General features: G+C 41.0%; 1 long non-coding RNA gene across 1 annotated transcript in view; it reads right to left on the bottom strand.

Moving 5' to 3' along the window:
* Positions 1-669: 669 nt before the first annotated feature.
* Positions 670-18,072, bottom strand: part of LOC139365956 (uncharacterized) — a 133,271-nt gene continuing 115,868 nt past the window's right edge. Inside the window, exon 3 of the long non-coding RNA XR_011626711.1 lies at positions 670-777. This is a non-coding gene — a long non-coding RNA (uncharacterized lncRNA). The remainder of the gene's footprint in view (positions 778-18,072) is intronic.

Below are 18,072 nucleotides of genomic sequence, written 5' to 3'. Positions count from 1 at the left end.
ATTAATTATCATAACTGTCAATATGGTGTCATACATGCCCCAATTACTTAATGACCTAATAAACAGTATCATAAATAACAGTATGTTGTTGATATGTTCATTTGAACCAGTAATTAAGTCAAGTGAGTATTGTTGTATATGTACTGCATTTTCAAGTCAGGAAAACAGTCATCTACAAACCTTAATTGACCAGGTCAACTTCACATCCATAAATCCCTGAAAACAAATGTTTTTACAACATGAAGCTTTTGACAAACAGATTACACATTTAACCAAGTTGAGTAGGGCTCAGGATCATGATTCAGAGGGCATTATGAAATCCAAAACAGATCCCCTCATCAAATGGCTCTGTGAGCCGTGTGGTGGTCTGATGGGGTTGACCCCTGGCCCTCTCCCTGTGGGGGGCGGCTGGGGAGGGGGCGCGGAAGATCACACGAAGGCCCTGTTCTGGCTCCATGTCCAAACAGCCTGGTCTGTTCAGGAGGAGGGTGGAGGGGTGGAAGTGTACCCCCTCGTCCTAAAGAGAGCACCAGGTGGCAAGGATGTGGGCAGGGGGCTTTTGATGCTGACCCCTGGTCCCTGGGATGGGATGGCTCTAGTCATTGATCCAGCCAGAGGAGGGAGGGGAGCCAGGTGCCCCTGGTGGCGATGGGGATCAGCTGCTACAGTCTGGGTATGGAGGAGAGGAGTCTGGGCCACACTGGTCCCAGTCATGCCAGTAGTCACAGCCCCAGTGTTGACTGGCTGTGATGTTGTAGACAGGGTGCTGGTCTAACACTGAAAGCAAAAGGGAACAGATTAATGAGTCGGTGTCTCCAAACTTTTGACTGGTACATTCAAGGGTTTTTCTTTATTTGTACAATTTTCTACATTGTATGCTGCCCTATTTGGTAAAAGACCAAGTCCATATTATGACAAGAACAGCTCAGATAAACAAAGAGAAACGACAGTCCATCATTACTTTAAGACATGAAGGTCAGTCAATACAGAAAATGTCAAGAAGTTTGAAAGTTTCTTCAAGTGCAGTTACAAAAACCATAAAGAGCTATAATGAAACTGGCTCTCATGAGGACCACCACAGGAAAGGAAGACCCTGAGTTACCCCTACTGCAGAGGATAAGTTCATTAGAGTTACCAGCCTCATAAATTGCAGCCCAAATAAAAGTAACAGACACATCTCAACATCAACTGTTCAGAGGAGACTGTGTGAATCAGGCCTTCATGGTTAAATTGCTGCAAAGAAACCACTACTAAAGGACACCAATAATAAGAAGAGACTTGCTTAGGCCAAGAAACATGAGCAATGGACATTAGACCGGTGGAAATCTGTCCTTTGGTCTGATGAATCCAAATTGGAGATTTTTGGTTCCAACCGCTATGTCTGTGAGAGACGCAGAGTAGGTGAACGGATGATCTCCGCATGGGTGGATCCCACCATTAAGCATGGAGGAGGAGGTGTGATGGTGCTTTGCTGGTGACACTGTCTGTGAATTATTTAGAATTCAAGGCACTCTTAACCAGCATGGCTACCACAACATTCTGCAGCGATTCGCCATCCAATCTGGTTTGCGCTTAGTGGGACTATCATTTGTTTTTCAACAGGACAATAACCCAACATTCCTCCAGGCTGTGTAAGAGTTATTTGACCAGGAAGGAGAATGATGGAGTGCTGCATCAGATGACCTGGCCTCCACAATCCCCCGACGTCAACCCAATTGAGATGGTTTGGGATGAGTTGGACTGCAGAGTGAAGGAAACGCTCTGCATATGTGGGAACTCCTTCAAGACTGTTGGAAAAGCATTCCTCATGAAGCTAGTTGAGATAATGCCAAGAGTGTGCAAAGCTGTCATCAAGGCAAAGGGAGGCTACTTTGAAGAACGTCAAATATAATATTTGTTTAACACTTTTTTGGTTACTACATGACTCCATATGTGTTATTTCAGCGTTTTGATGTCTTCAATAATATTCTACAATGTAGAAAAATAAAGACAAACCCTTGAATGTGAAACTGCAAATTTCACGTTTCTTTTGTAAGGCTGCTTTTCCTTCACTCTGCGGTCCAACTCATCAGGTCATCGTATGCAGCAGTCCATCACTCTCCTTCTTGGTCAAATAGCCCTTACACAGCCTGGAGGTGTGTTGGTGAAAAAAAAGCGCAAACCAGATGGGATGGCGTATCACTGCAGAAGGCTGTGGTAGCCATGCTGGTTAAGTTAAGTGTGTCTTGAATTCTTAATATATCACTGACAGTGTCACCAGCAAAGAACCACCACAGCATCACAACTCCACCTCCATGCTTCACGGTGGGAACCGCGTCTCACAAAGACACAGCAGTAGTAACCAAAAATCTCATATTTGGACCCATCAGACCAAAGGACAGATTTCCACTGGTCTAATGTCCATTGCTTGTGTTTCTTGGCCAAAGCAAGACTCTTCTTCTTATTGGTGTCCTTTAATAGTGGTTTCTTTGTAGCAATTCGACCATGAAGACCTGATTCACATAGTCTTATTTGAACAGTTGATGTTGAGATGTGTCTGTTACTTGAACTCTGTGAAGCATTTGATTGGGCTGCAATTTCTGAGGCTGGTAACTCTAATGAACTTATCCTCTGCAGCAGAGGTAACTCTGGGTCTTCCTTTCCTGTGGCGGTCCTCATGAGAGCCAGTTTCATCATAGAGCTTGATTGTTTTTGCGACTGCACTTGAAGAAAATTTCAAAGTTCTTGACATTTTCTGGATCTATTAAAGTAACGATGAACTGTGGTTTCTCTTTGCTTATTTGAGCTGTTCTTGTCATAATATGGACATGGTCTTTTACCAAATAGGGATATCTTCTGTATACCACCCCTACCTTGTCACAACACAACTGATTGGCTCAAACAAGAAGGAAAGAAATTCCACAAATGAACTTTTAACAAGGCACACCTGTTAAAGTTCGAATCCCCGAGCTGACAAGGTACAAATCTGTCACTGTTCCTAGGCCGTCATTGAAAATAAGAATTTGTTCTTAACTGATTTGCCTAGTAAAATAAATGTAACATTTTTTCTTTTTAAATTAAAAAATTGAAATGCATTCCAGGTGACTACCTCATGGAGCTGGTTGAGAGAATGCCAAGAATGCCAAAGCTGTCATCAAGGCAAAGGGTGGCTACTTTGAAGAATGTCAAATATAATATTTGTTTAACACTTTTTTGGTTACTACATGATTCCATGTGTGTTATTTCATAGTTTTGATGTCTTCACTATTATTCTAAAATGTATAAAATAGTAAAAATAAAGAAAAACTCTTGAATGAGTAGGTGTGTCCAAACTTTTGAATGGTACTGTACATGTTTGTGTAGCCCGAAATGTTCGGATGCTACAAACAGAAGTTGGCAGATCGGCTGAAACAACTTCAGACGAGTCCCAAGAAGCTTGTGGGGGTCGTAGATCAAAATGGAGAACGCCATCGTGTTCGGACGCTACAGACGGTCTGACAAACACCGGTCTAGCTCTGTCACCTTTACCGCAGATGCGAAAGTGCGACAAATGCGGTGGGTTGAGAAAAATCCCAGATATCTTTAGCTTAAACAGACAGATTTTTATTTTTTTAATGCTAATTCGATTTCCGCGGCGGAGTGGATGTTGACTCTCGGGTGCTTTAAGAAAAAAAATTCTACAGAATCGGCGGAATGACTAGACCCCTGCTCACACGCAAACACAGTTCACTTTCATAATTTGCTCCTTGTATAATTCCATCTCGCATCTGAACACTCTCCTCTCACCTTTTCCCTTCGCTTATGGACTTCGGTGCAAAACACATCAGCTGTCATAACCGCTAACCTCTACACACAGCCTACATCATTGTCAACATATTATCTAACGTCATAATCAATATAGCTAATAGAACTAACGTGTTAGTAAACCCGCTACAATCATGCAGTACAGTGTACAGTCAGTAAGCAGTTCAGCAGTTACACCGGTGAACCCCAGTGGCAATACATTTAGAAAACCAAAAGCTTCCCTTGACTTGGAAAAGTTCCAGTGTTGGCTACACCATGGTGCTACCCTACAGACTGTTGTTGAGGCTCCCATACACCTTCATTGCAAAAAAGTATGTTTTAATCAATTATTTGGTGATGTGAATATATTTAGTGTAGTTTTATCTAAAAAAAAAAAGGATAACTTTGTGTTTCACTACTTACATTTTTTCTGAAATCCACTGAGGAGGATGGCCCTTCCCTTCCTCCTCTGAGGAGCCTCCCCTGATTTCATCCTCACATGTGATCTTGCAATTCCACATGTGAAAGTAAGATGAACACGTGGAGTTTTCTTACATGTGAAACGGCAAATGTGATTTCCACATGATAGTTTTCAGACGTGAAAATGCAATTGACATGTGAGGGGAAAACATGTTATTCACCTCACATGTGAAACGAAGGTGTTAACATGTGAACTCTAAATGTGGTTTCACATGTGAACTCTAAATGTGGTTTCACATGTGAACTCTAAATGTGGTTTCACATGTGAACTCTAAATGTGGTTTCACATGTGAACTCTAAATGTGGTTTCACATGTGACGTTTAAGCTCAACATGTGAAAACAGCCATTTACACGTGAAAAAGCGATTTTCACATGTGAAACTGCAAATTTCACGTTTCTTTTGTAAGGCGATGCATGGATTATTTGACTGGAGACGTTTTTTGATTGAAATGGGGTGAATGCTGAAAATTACTGAAAGTAATGCAAGGTAAAAAAAAAAAAAAACTGCAAAGTGACATCACTGTGAAAAAAGTCAATGTTGAATGACTGACAACCAGTGTTAGGTACACAACTAGGTTAGAACATAAAACATAGAATGAGCAGAATGCCTCACCAATGTCAGAGGTGTAGTAACAAGATCAGCCAGTCAATGAATGAGGAAGAATCTCTGTCAAATCTAAATGAATGTGTTAAATCTTCATTTTAATCGACTGTGGTACAAAATACGACTGGGAAAAATAGGAGTGCGAGCAAGCCAGTGAGAAGTCAACGTTTCAAATGTGAGCACCATTACACATCCAAGAGATGTAAATCTCAATTGAACTTATCTGGTTAAATAAAGGATAAATAAATAATACATTTAAATAGTAGTGTTGCTGGTCTCTCATTCATAATGAGCTGATGTCCTGCTGGAGTCGCTGGAAGAAGACAGTACCTCAAAATCTGCCAGCACTTCCAACACTGTGTCTGTATCTGGGCCAGGCTTGGAGGAGGGTTAGTGTTATCAGTGTCTAAACTCTGTACCTTCTGTGTCTATAAGACGTTTACTACACACACACACACAGACATTCACGTGCGCACACACACACACACACACACACGCACACACACACACACAAACACACACCCAAAAGACAGGGACTATAATCCTCCCACTTCCCTGGGGCTTGGATGTGAAAGCAGGCTGGATGGAAGAAGAAATTAAGATGTGTCTGATTCCAACAGCAGCCAATAGGAGAGCAGCGCCTTACACCCAGGGCTCTCTGATAGGTTCTCCTGGCCCTCTTCATCTCCGGGTCCGTATCATTCTCTCTAATCACAAGCACACCAGCAGTCTGACCCAAAGACAACAAGACCCAGGGAGGGATGGAAGGAGGATGGAGGGATGGATGGAAAGAAAGTGTGTGGGAGGGAACAGCAGCCAACGCACGGTGTCAGTAGTAGCCAGTGTGTTATTATTATTAATAAAGCATTAAAAAGTGAGCACATCAAAGCGTACAGGGGCCATGCTATCATACATGAAAGTAACATACTATAGCTTAATGTCTCCTAAGGCGTGTTATGGTGACGCTGCTTTCATTTGAAAATGCATTGTGTGGCGAATGGATTTGTGAGAGTGGAGAAAGCGTGGCGTGGGTGCAGACCATAATTTAAAACCTGACCTCATAGGCTCTTCAAAGCCGTAGTGACTGAGGATATTTAGTGCTTACTGGTGTAGGAGACCCGCGCCAAGGCTGTATAAACAACAGATATGTACATGCTGGCATAGCTGGTGATGCATAGGCTGACTTACATACCACATGATCAATACTCACTGCAAACAACAACAACAACAACAACAACATTTGGGAAACCTTTTATTTATGTTGTTCCTATTATCAGATCACACAGCACATTATATTGACATTCACTGGGAATAAAAATGTCTCATTGATGTTACAATTTCTCTTTTTCCGCCCCATAAACCATGAATCCTCCATTCTGCAATTGGCACTATTGTGGTAATACTCATTTTGCAAATGGAGACGGCTGGAAGTAAGACATCTCTCTCTCTCTCTCTCTTTACCACCGACGCCAGGTAATTATCCTAATCTACCTTCCTTCTCCGCTTCTGCTCTTCTCTCCTCCACCGCATCACGCTGCTTTGGACCACCTCTGTGCCTTCATTATCAGCACTGGGAGTGTCTAATGGCTTGGCTCTCTCACAGCGCAGTCTGTCGGAGGAGAGACAGCCTGCTGAGGAAACGAGATGGAGGGACCGGAGGAGAGGGGGGAATTGGGGGTAGGAGGAGGAGGGAGGAGGGGGGAGAAGGGAAGGAGATACAGCACTGAAGGGGGACGGCACTGAAGGTTAACATCTCAATCAATTCGGGGCAATTCTGCCAGACTCCGTTAGCTCCAGCTTTTCAGGCGTCTCCCTGAAAAACGAATGCCGGTGGGACGAGTTTGTCTGTCGTCAAAGAGGTGGCGAGGAGGAGGACACTTTGGAGGTGGACAGTGTGCTGTGTGTGTGTGTGTGTGTGTGTGTGTGTGTGTGTGTGTGTGTGTGTGTGTGTGTGTGTGTGTGTGTGTGTGTCAGGATGAGTTGGCCATGGGATGGGTGTATTTAGGGCGACGGGTCGTGTTTTAAGATGGGACAGGACGGCTGGTGCACCGCAACATACAACAGACTCCCACCTTGTCTCTTGGAGACAGCAAGCCATTTAACATACAGAAGGACTGGGGGTGGCAATTCAGTTGCAACATTTTTTCTAAATGACACCCTTGACGGATGGAAAAATGTTGGGGTCCCTGAACAGATTTATGCGGTACGAAAATAAAATGTGTGACATCGAGACAAAAAGACAGACATTTTCAAACCTACTTTTGAACCCCTAAAGAGAGCAGTGACAAACGCTACCACACCCACACTCCTTCTGTAGCATACCTGTTTTTCAACACTCCAAAAATGTCATATAGTCAAACTGTGATATTGTATGTTGTATATGGCACAAACACAATATACATGGACTCATTCCAAGTGTACTGTAACTGTACATTTCATCCATGGAGGAACGACACAGATTGAGATGGTCTCTGCTTCCATCTAAATATACATACCATACAGTATATATAATGAGTTAATGACTATGGAAGTTTTGCACTACATGCCTTTAGAATGGTACAACCTTGTACTCCATTTAAATGCTAATGAATAGTAATGAATTTGTATTATATCATGTTTACGACTTGCACACATAAAACAAATGTTTTAGCCTACACATAAACATACCACATGGGTGCACCCGCTCACTGAAATGACTCTAGATACAGTATAGCACATTCTGTTGAGTTGCTAAATACTATGCAAATACATAGAGAGCTGTGCACCACTGAGATGAAAGCATGATCTCAGTGTAGAGCCTGGGTACTGTTTGGTCACCCATAAACAATTGGGGCAGTGTTAGCCTAAAACGTGGCATTAGCGCAGTATTAGTCAACAGCCTGAGTCAATACACCCCACTGGGCTCCGTGTCCTACAAACACAAACAATTGCTCTAGCAGGCCTCTGCAACTAGATGGAAGCATCAATTACAGTAAATTACACCGAAACAATGAGAAACACTTTAATTTGTTAATCTCCTGAGCTGTTTTGGATGAAAGCAATGGGCGCTGGAGTAAGATAACATTACATAGTCCAAAGTTATTACCCCACCCCCATAATGTTTATACATGCAGCAGGAGTGGGCTATTTATATTTTGCTCCTCAGGATGTACTACGAAAGGAGCATCAACTTCAAATAATGTGTTCAATGTGCGGCCCACTATATGGATGCAGTTGAATTCCAAATAGGAGACCCTGAAAATCCACGGCAGCTCCAATGTTTGTCTGGAGAGCTGCAAGCATCCGGAGTGTCATAGCAGAGAAAATGGCCACAGTTCCATTGAAACACAAAAAGCTTTATGCACTTGTGTAGGGGAGGAAAACACACACATTATGTGATTAGAAAATAATTTTAAGTCACAATCATGGGATAGAGGCCTCTCCATTCTCTATAAGGTCGACTTTAAAGAGGAGAAGAAAACAATGGACCAAATACTCACTTTGTGTATCCGCTCATTCTCTCTGCACAGAGAAACCACAAATGACTAGTCTACTAAATTCTAGCTCTTTTCTAGCAACTCAAACAGTAACTATGCACCAAAACAAAAAGTGAAGAACTTCAACTAAGCACTGTAATGTTTCAATGAGCTGCTTTGCCATGGTTGATTATCAGGGGGGGGGGGGGGGGGGGGGGTGGATGCAGTGGACAGACAGATGAAGATTTTGGCTGTTCCAGAAAGCTTTTTTGAGGGGGGGGGGGGGGGGTTGGAGTAAATGAAAGACAAATGCCAGTAGTGCCCACTCAGCTATTTTCCCTGTCAAGATCAAAGGCTCCGCTGGACTGGCCTCTCCGCGGGAAACTTGAAATGGGCCCTGCCTTTGTTTGCTGTTGCTAGGAGACCTGCAGACAGCTGAAAGTGTTTGCAGTGGGGTACAAGATCAAAAACATTTCCAATATACATTTTTAAGACTGCTGTGTATTCCAGGCTTAGGCTTGTAATTTACAGGACAAAAATAAAAGACCAAGAAATAATGATGTCTCTGTGTGTTGGTCATGGACTAAATTGACGATTTGCTTGATTTTTGCTGTTGGCAAAGCAAGGTAGTTTAATAGTGACAGGGTTGCATGTTTACAACACACTTGGAAGGGTACATCACTGCTCTTTTCTGTAGTAGGCCTAAAAACAGTATGATATAAAGAGAAGTGAGAATCACACCTTATGTTATATCTTTTGATATTGTTATGGAGAATTAACATAATGGACATATTAGTTTGGTTAGTCGAATGCCCGCTCCCGCCCCCCCCCCCCCCCCCTCTCTCTCTCTCACACACACACACACACACACACACCCTTGCCCACAAACAGTGGACCAATCAGGCCCACATCCAGTTTGATATTTACAGGGCTGAAGTTAACCTTAGCCACAATGCTAATTATAACATTGTTATGGTTTAATGGGCCCCATGATAGTTTGGGTGCCTACACATGTGTCACTGGGTGCTCATTAGCCATTATTAGGTCGACACTCAACTAATGTCCAAACCTGCTGAGCCAGAAATTACAAGTGTCCCCTTGATATTTACAATACTGTCCTTGGTAGGTATGCAATGTGTCTGTTTGTTTAATGAGAGAGTAAAGGTGTGTTCAGTTTGTATGTTGACCAGATCAACGATGAATACATAGTCCAAGTAAGCCACGCCTCTTAAATCTTCAATTACATAACATCGTGTGGAGCCACTTAAACCAACTGGATGACTTACTTTACCTGTAGCCATGTCTGAAGGACCAAGCAATCTGCTTCCTTTCTATTCTTCCAATTAGGAAATGTATACCTTGTGCGTAATGGGTATATCTTGTGCGTAATGTGCAAACACAAAACGTAAAACTATGGTGTTGCAGCAGTGGCATGTCCCATTTAAACTTGTTTACCCTCTGTTGGCTTTCTAGCTCTTCTCAAATGTCTTTAAAAATAGCTGTTTATGGTGGCGTAGTCTACTCAACCAACCTTATAGACAATTCTATAATTCTTACAATTCTTATAGACATGTAATTACAGTGGCCTCTGGTCCAAGGGCAAAACCGCCTCGTGTGGTAAATGTGTAATTAAAAAATACGAAATGAGCTCAATTGATATATTAAGGCGGTGGGATCTACGTTATACTTAATAAAACAAGTAAAACTGCGATGGCCATGAGAGTGACCTTCATGTCTGGAACGATTGAGATTAGAATCGTGCTGCGTCTGCCTGTTGTTTTCACCAACTCGGGCCAACTGGCACGGCATTGGCGTCCTCTCCCGGCTCCCAGTCTGCCGTGGTGACAATGACAACCAGATACCGCATGGCGTGCAAAGATGACAGAAATAGTTGCACGCCAAAGGATTGTTGGAAATTCCAGACAAACATCACGCTACCAGTCGTGAAAGTCGGTATGTAGCTTCTCGGCGTGGAAAAATGCCTTATAGGGTGGAATAGTCATCCCTGACCTGGGCTATATGTCCATTCACATTTGTAAAACATCTGCAGCATCGTAACTACACTCAAGTAGAGTACATTTAAACAAGTGTTTGCTGTGTAAGTAAACTGTAGCCTATTTAAGAATTATTTTTCTACTTACATTTTATATGAATTAAGCTACTCTAGTATTAGCTTAGGGTGGTGTAGTCAGAAGTGTATTCTGTCTAACCATAATGCTACGTATGCATCCGGTGCGTACTCTCTGACTAAGCCCGATTTATGGACACTGTCGCTCGATTTGGTGATCCACTAATAACGCAGCTGGTAAAATTTTACCAGACTACAGTACAGAGCGCAGCAGACCAGATTCTACATCGACTTCGTTTACGTTGCATCCCGCTCACTTTATCTCCCAGCCCTTTTTCGTCAACGGAGAGAGAGACGTCAGGGCTCTCCAGTCGCTGCACAGAGGGACCCACCCCTGTGTGACATCACTCAGAGAACGTAATGTACCGGAGCTGTTTTCAAAGCGTGCATCAGCAGTCTGAATATCCTGCCAAAAATACATGAACAACAGCAGAGTAAAACGAAAAAGTAGGCTAACGTGCTAAACAGATTTTGGATTTGCACTCTCAGAAAATAGAATGTATTCAATTTGTTGATGAGGACAGCACAATTTCTGTTTTTATGTGTTTGGTTGCATGTATAAAAAAAATCGATATAAACTGAAACCAGGATATGAATCCAATTTATCCACAAATTGTTTTGCTTGTCTAACGTCATAATTTCCCTGTCAAAAATTATTCATATGTTGGATTAAACACCATTAAGCCCAGTTTTACACGATAAGGGGACAAAAAAATGCGGTACTGCAGGGGTCTTCAACCTTTTCTTGCTCAGAGAGGGATCTCCGCCCATGCAATCCGGCGACCCAGAGCACAAGACGTCTTGGCCTATTCTAAAGGCACCCTACTAAAATGAGAAAAAGCCTGATCATGCAAAAATTGCGATCCAGTATTAATAGGCAATTGCTACTTAATAAAATATTAAATATACATAAGTAACTTAAAAGGCTAAGGTTTAGTTATTGTGCTAAACCATAAGCTATATGATCAATTTAAACCTGATAATGTATTATAGGCCTAAAAGCGCACAGGTGGGACTATTAGTGACCCTTTGGCAAATACATAGATAGAGTGACGCAGATAGTACAAATGCTGCCCTGTAAGAGATTTTAATAAGCAAAATAATGATCATGAGACAATTATTCTGAAAACACACCGCAACAGGCTGCCTTTTTCGTTAGTCACAATATTAGGCTAAACAGAAAAGTAGGCCTAAACTGTTGAACGTTTCATCAAGTCAGTAAGAGTTATCCTTCCTCTAGCCCCTGGCGATAACAGTTCACCTCTCTTGTCGGACGGCTGTTGCTTGAACCCTGGTCCCACGTGGTGACAATAAAATGCCTCGGTTACTAGGCCTTGCATAAAAGGCAAACAGTTTATAACGTTGTGAAGCAAAGGTAGAGCCTGTGAAGGAGAAAGATTTAGTAACGGGGAGAGGATGGAATTCCTAGAGCGAGGTCAGAGGGCCAAAGTTACCTTTTACAAGCCCCGGAGGCTGTATGTGGAGACCATCGACGTAGAACCAACAGTTACAACTCATTATAATACCAAAGACTTGTCATTGTCATCAATCAATAGGCCTATCAATCATCAATTCCACTTGACAATTGTTTTCTATTATATATAATAGTTTATTGGGTTAACCAACTTTAGGCTAAACAAATAGGGTTTCATATATATCATGCCTATGTGTTGGTCTAGCCATACGCCTATACATCCTTTCATCTTTCTGTCTGTCATATCTGTCTGTAATTTTAAAGCAGCTGCTATTCAAATTGCCAAACAATAAAGTCAAATTCGTGAAGGCCTAGTCTATTGGATGCTGTGCATAACTGTTCTGGCGAACTGGGGAACAGAAAAGCCGTTGAGTTACAATGAACACAGATAGGTAACAAAATAAACAAAATAGGCATAATATGATTGGACTTAGACTCCAAAATCGATGATATAAAAATGGGAAAGTTATCAGTGCATAATCATCAAGGAGATGAAAATATATTTAAGAGTAGCCTAAGAGTGTTGATCTTTTCACAGTCTTTCAAATAAGTGTTATTGAGGAGGATTTGGTGTGAGATTCCCTTTTCATTAGAACGGTATTATAAAGCGTAGACTTGGAGATAGAAGGGCGAGGCTTACGTCACAGTCCAAGAGTCACCCGCCGTGTGTTCGGCGTCTCCAAGTAAAGACTTATCTGCAAAAAAAAGTTTGGACTGACAATGTGGGTGGACAGGGCGTGAAACTACTATCATCATCAGTTTTGAATGAAAGAAAGAAAACATATCTTCAACAAAAAGGGAGGCTCATTCCAATTCAGCTGCGTTGTTAGGACAACGAGAACCATCCCTCAGATGATTAGTTCCACTTCAAAAGAATTTACTTTCCGCGGTGAACGTCCCCCCTTTTGTGTCCTTACACAGGGGTTTCACAAACCAAAAGAATAATTGTATGTTTAGCCAGTCTGTTTATTTTTTCCTCTGTTCGAACGACATTTGTATTAAATAAATATAATACTTATCACAATGCCCTAGAAGTCCATAAACATGTCCTACTCCAGACTAAAATGCTTGAACGCTCAGACATCATCATAATCTGCGCCAAAGAATAAAGACACATGACCTAAATAATACAAAAGGTGTAGGATGGCAGCATAATTTAAATGGTACCCTACCCCACGCCGTTTGGAGTCGATTTCAAAAGTTGTAAAGAAATCCACAACTCCACCGTCATACAAAACAAACAATGTGGATAAGTGGAAAATAAAATGCGAAATAAAGCAGAAAGTTTTTTTCCACGTTCAAAAGAACTGGGAACTCATAACTCCACTTCGGACTTCAGTGGTTTCAAGACAACTGGGAACTCGGGGAAAAAACGAGCTCTGACTGGGAAAAATCGTTTTGAACGGTCATCCGACTTGGACTGTTGAAGATTTCCCGAGTTCCCAGGTGTTTTGAACGCAGCATATGCCCCATCTTGTTTGACATGTCAAAATACAATAATCAAACCTGTAAATAAACAAAAAATGTAGTTAATAGTTTAATGGAACAGTGGATGGCAACAACATAATATGAACAACTGACCACAGTCAATATGGGCTTAAAAAGTTAGTCCCTCTTTGTTAAATGTTCTGAATATCCCTATTCAAGAGTTACACATATGCTTGTGTGACCAATTTTTCCACATATTGCATTCTGTCAAAGTAAAGAGAATACACACAACTGAGCTAAAATAGAGCAATAGTAATGCGTCTTTTTGTAGGCACTAACGGAAGCTAACTCCACCATGTTTACTTGCAGTGGTGGAAAAGTACCACATTGTCATACTTGAGTAAAAGTAAAGATACCTCAATAGAAAATGACTCAAGTAAAAGTGAAAGTCACCCAGTATAATACAACTTGAATAAAAGTCCAAAAGTATTTGGTTTTAAATATAGGCCTATTTTAATATTATTAAAAGTAAATGTAATTGCTAAAATATACTTATCAAAAGTAAAAGTATAAATCATTTACATTCCTTATATTAAGCAAACCAGAAGGCACGGTTTTCTTGTTATTTTATTTATGGCTAGCCAGGGGAACATTCCAACCAATGGTGTAAAGTACTAACGTAAAAATACTTTAAAGTAAGTCGTTTTTGGTGGATATCTATACTTTACTATTTATATTTTGGACAAGTTTTACTTTTACTTCACTACATTCCTAATGAAAATAATGAACCTTTTACTCTATACATTTCCCCTGACACCCAAAAGTACTCCTTACATTTCCAATGCTTAGCAGGACAGGGAAATGGTCCAATTCACGCACTTATCAAGAGAACATCCCTGGTCATCCCTACTGCCTCTGATCTGGCAGACTCACTAAACACGAATGCTTCGTTTGAAAACAATTGGAGAGTGTTCCTGGCTACAGGTAAACAAAAAATAAATACAAATTGTGCTATCTGGTTTGCTTAATATAAGGAATTTGAAATTATTTATACTTTTACTTTCACTTTGATACTTAAGTATATTTGAGAAATTACATTTAATTTTGATATCTAAGCATATTTAAAACCAAATACCTTTAGACTTTTACTCAAGTAGTATTTTACTGGGTGACTTTCAATTTAACTAAAGTCATTTTCTACGAAGGAATCTTTTGACAATTGGGTACTTTTTCCACCACTGACTCCAAAACCCAGAAAATGTACAAACTAAGCATTTGTGCATTAGGGATGACTAGGGAGGGATGTTCTCTTGAGAAGTGCATGAATTGGACCATTTTCATGTCCTGCTAAACATTCAAAATGTAATGAGTACTTTTGGGTGTCAGGGAAAATGTATGGAGTAAAAAGTACATTAATTATCTTTAAGAATGTAGTGAAGTAAAAGTACAAGTTGTAAAAAAAAAAAATTGTAAAGTAAAGTACAGATACCTCAAAAAACTACTTAAGTAGTACTTTAAAGTATTTTTTACTTAAGTACTTTACTACTGGTTAGTTGGCCAAAGCCTATGGGGAAACTAATGGGGTATTTGGAGTTTTTTTTGATAAACGCTGAATATAAAGTCTGTGGTAAACACAGGCTTAGGAGATATTATATGTTTGTTCTATGAGATAATCTTTATCAGCTAACATCACTTTTTGTGAATTGTGAAGCATTTATGTAATCAAAACAAGTAAAAAGCTAATGATGTCCTGCTAACATGTAAAAAATAAAACTACACCTCATGTCCAATGCATTTGACATCTAGCTAACAGGCTTAGCCAACCTTATCAGGTGGACTTAGCCCAATATGTACTCTTAAGGAGCCTACCATGACTCCTTAAAGTCCAAGGACCATGTATGCTATTTCGGAGGTAGACTGGCTCTGGCAGCCAAAACAGCCAAAACCTCCATCTAGACATGAATTGATTCTCAAGTGCGATATGGTTCTAGAAACATAAAGCCCTTTGCCTTCATATCACATCAAAATTATTTCACAAATGCAAAATAAACACTTACTGCATACAGTTTTAACCGGCTGTATCACAGTGGTAGCTGGCAGTAATTTTCAGTAACAACAAGTTTCTGGCGGCCTTCTTCCATTACACACTGACACACTGGTGTTCGGAGCATGCTAGATTAGCTAATCAGCACTGGTGGTCTCTCTGTCTTCCGTCTGTCTTCTGTAAACACCCGCTGTAACATGGAGATACGGCAGTGTGGGAACCCTAGCCCTATAAAGGTGTGTATCAATGTAACCTGTAGTTTTTTGACAACTATTTCTCGCTGATCTGAAAGATAATGTCCTTTACTTCCAAAACCGTACCGCAGGAGACGTGTGTTAATGTTCAGACCAAAGCGTTGGCGCTCTTAACAAAACTCCCCCATACAGAAGGCGCCTTCGTCCAATGACTCTTCCGTGTAATGTAACGGAACTGAGTGTCGTGATCAAGGGCTAAGGCTGACCCAAAGTCTGGATAACATCATTTGAGAATTGATAAAACAAGCACCTTACCGCTGAAGAGACATGGTTTCAGCCTCGATCAAAACAATATACCATCCTTGCGTTTTAGTTTGAGCAGGTAAGCAGAAATCTAACTAAGCTAACTAGCTTTTTGGCGGACTAGTGTAGCACAGACTAGTTTGCGTGTTTGGCGTAGTGACATAAAACATTTTGAGACTCATGTTATAGTTCCATTTCTCTGACAGTTTAGCGATTCGTTAGCAACTGACTTATTTGGAGCACAAAGGATTCATAATTCATAAAGGTCATATTAACTGATTGATATTATCTCATTGAACGAAACGTATAAGATCTCCTAACCTTATTTTCTGTGTATATCCCAAAGCCCCATTCCTTTCCCCATTAATTTCCCCAACAAGAATGGCCAATGAACCAGAGGTAGAAAACTCTAACTCATGTACATTTTTTAGGACTACACGCTGGTGAGCTCTATTGACTTTGACTCTGGCTCTCTGTTAGAATTGCTTTCAACCTTTTACATTTAAAAAAAAATTGAACCTTTATTTAACTAGGCAAGTCAGTTAAGAACAAGTTCTTATTTACAATGACGGCCAAGGAACAGTGGGTTAACTGCCTTGTTGAGGGGCAGAATGGCAGATGTTTACCTTGTCAGCTCGGGGATTCGATCAAGCAACCTTTTGGTTACCGGCCTAACGCTCTAACCACTAGGCTACCTGCCGCCCCTTATAGCACCTTTTGAGCATTCAGCATAAGTATCAATCACATCCATAAACTCTGGGTAACATTGAAAGCATATTACAACTACAGAAGCATATGTCAATGAAAGAAGCATAGCCTATTACTTTATAGCATCTCACCAATACCCCTGCGTCTTTGATAAAGGCCTATATTACTAGGAAAATCTATTCAGGGAATCCTGTCCGGGTTTTGGCCCAGGAGTCTCCATCCATCCTCTCTCTTCATGATCTGTGATAACTCCCTGGCACAGGACACACCAGGAGCAGTCCTTTAATGTTGGCAACTGTCAAAGCTTTGATTTCTGATTGATGAGTAAGGGCTGTGCAACAACAGAGCTATCCAACCAACCATCCAGTCCCCCTCCACAACCTGGTACTTTCTGTACCTAAATGGGTTAGAGCCTCTGCCAATTCACCCAGCTTTCTGGAAACAGGACAAGGAGGTAGGTAGTAAGATATAAATCATTCATGTGGTCATCTGTAGCCTTGGATGATATGTCTGGGGTGCTAGCTAGCAAGTATGTTTGATGAATGGGGAACAATGGAGCCTCTTCAGAGGAGGAAAGGGTGGACCATCCTCTTCAGTGAATTTCATAAAAATAAAAATAGTGAAACATTTAAAAAGTTATTAATTTTAGATAAAACTATATTAAATATAGTCACCAATTAATTGATTAAATCACACTGTTTTGCTATGAAGGTCAGCAGTAGCCCCAACAGCACTCTGTAGGGTAGCACCACGGTGTAAACGGACAGTTAGTTTCCATCCTCCTCTGGGTACATTGACTTCAATACAAAACCTAGGAGGCTCATGGTTCTCACCCCCTTCCATAGACATACAGAGTAATTATGACAGCTTCCGGAGGCCGTTCTATCAGTGCTTTTGCAGCATGAACTGACATGTTGCCCACCCAATCAAAGGATACTATAATTAATTTAGTACTGAAACCATAACGAACGTACAGCTAGCTATCACTGCAGTGCATAAAATGTGGTAAGTAGTTGACTCAAAGAGAGGGAAAGACGATAGTTGAACAGTTTTGAACAAATACATTTCTTCAAAAATGAAGGAGAAGCAAGAGAGAGAGAGAGACCGAGAAATAGCTATATTTCCTTGTATTTCACTTGTTTCCTTGTTTTTCACTTACTTAACAAGCAAATGCTGCTTGCTAGTTTAGCATACACAAACACCCGGCTCAAACAGAGAGGGATGCTATGTTAGCTAGCTGGCTATGGCTATCCAACACTGGAACTCTTCCAAGTCAAAGTAAGCATTTGGTTTTATTAATTTATGGCCGGCGGGGCCTGCCGGTGTAATTGCTAAACTGCTTGCTGATTGTACACTGTTATGCATGATTGTAGCAAGTTTACTAATGCGTTAGTTCTATTAGCTATGTTGACCTAGCTAATATGTTGACAGCTATGTGGGCTGTGTGTAGAGGTTAGCGGTTATGATATGAAGGTTTGTCTTGGAACTTTT

This window comes from Oncorhynchus clarkii, chromosome 14 (genome assembly GCF_045791955.1).
Source record: "Oncorhynchus clarkii lewisi isolate Uvic-CL-2024 chromosome 14, UVic_Ocla_1.0, whole genome shotgun sequence".
Taxonomy (NCBI): Eukaryota; Metazoa; Chordata; class Actinopteri; order Salmoniformes; family Salmonidae; genus Oncorhynchus; species Oncorhynchus clarkii.
This window is presented reverse-complemented; position numbering and strand designations above follow the sequence as displayed.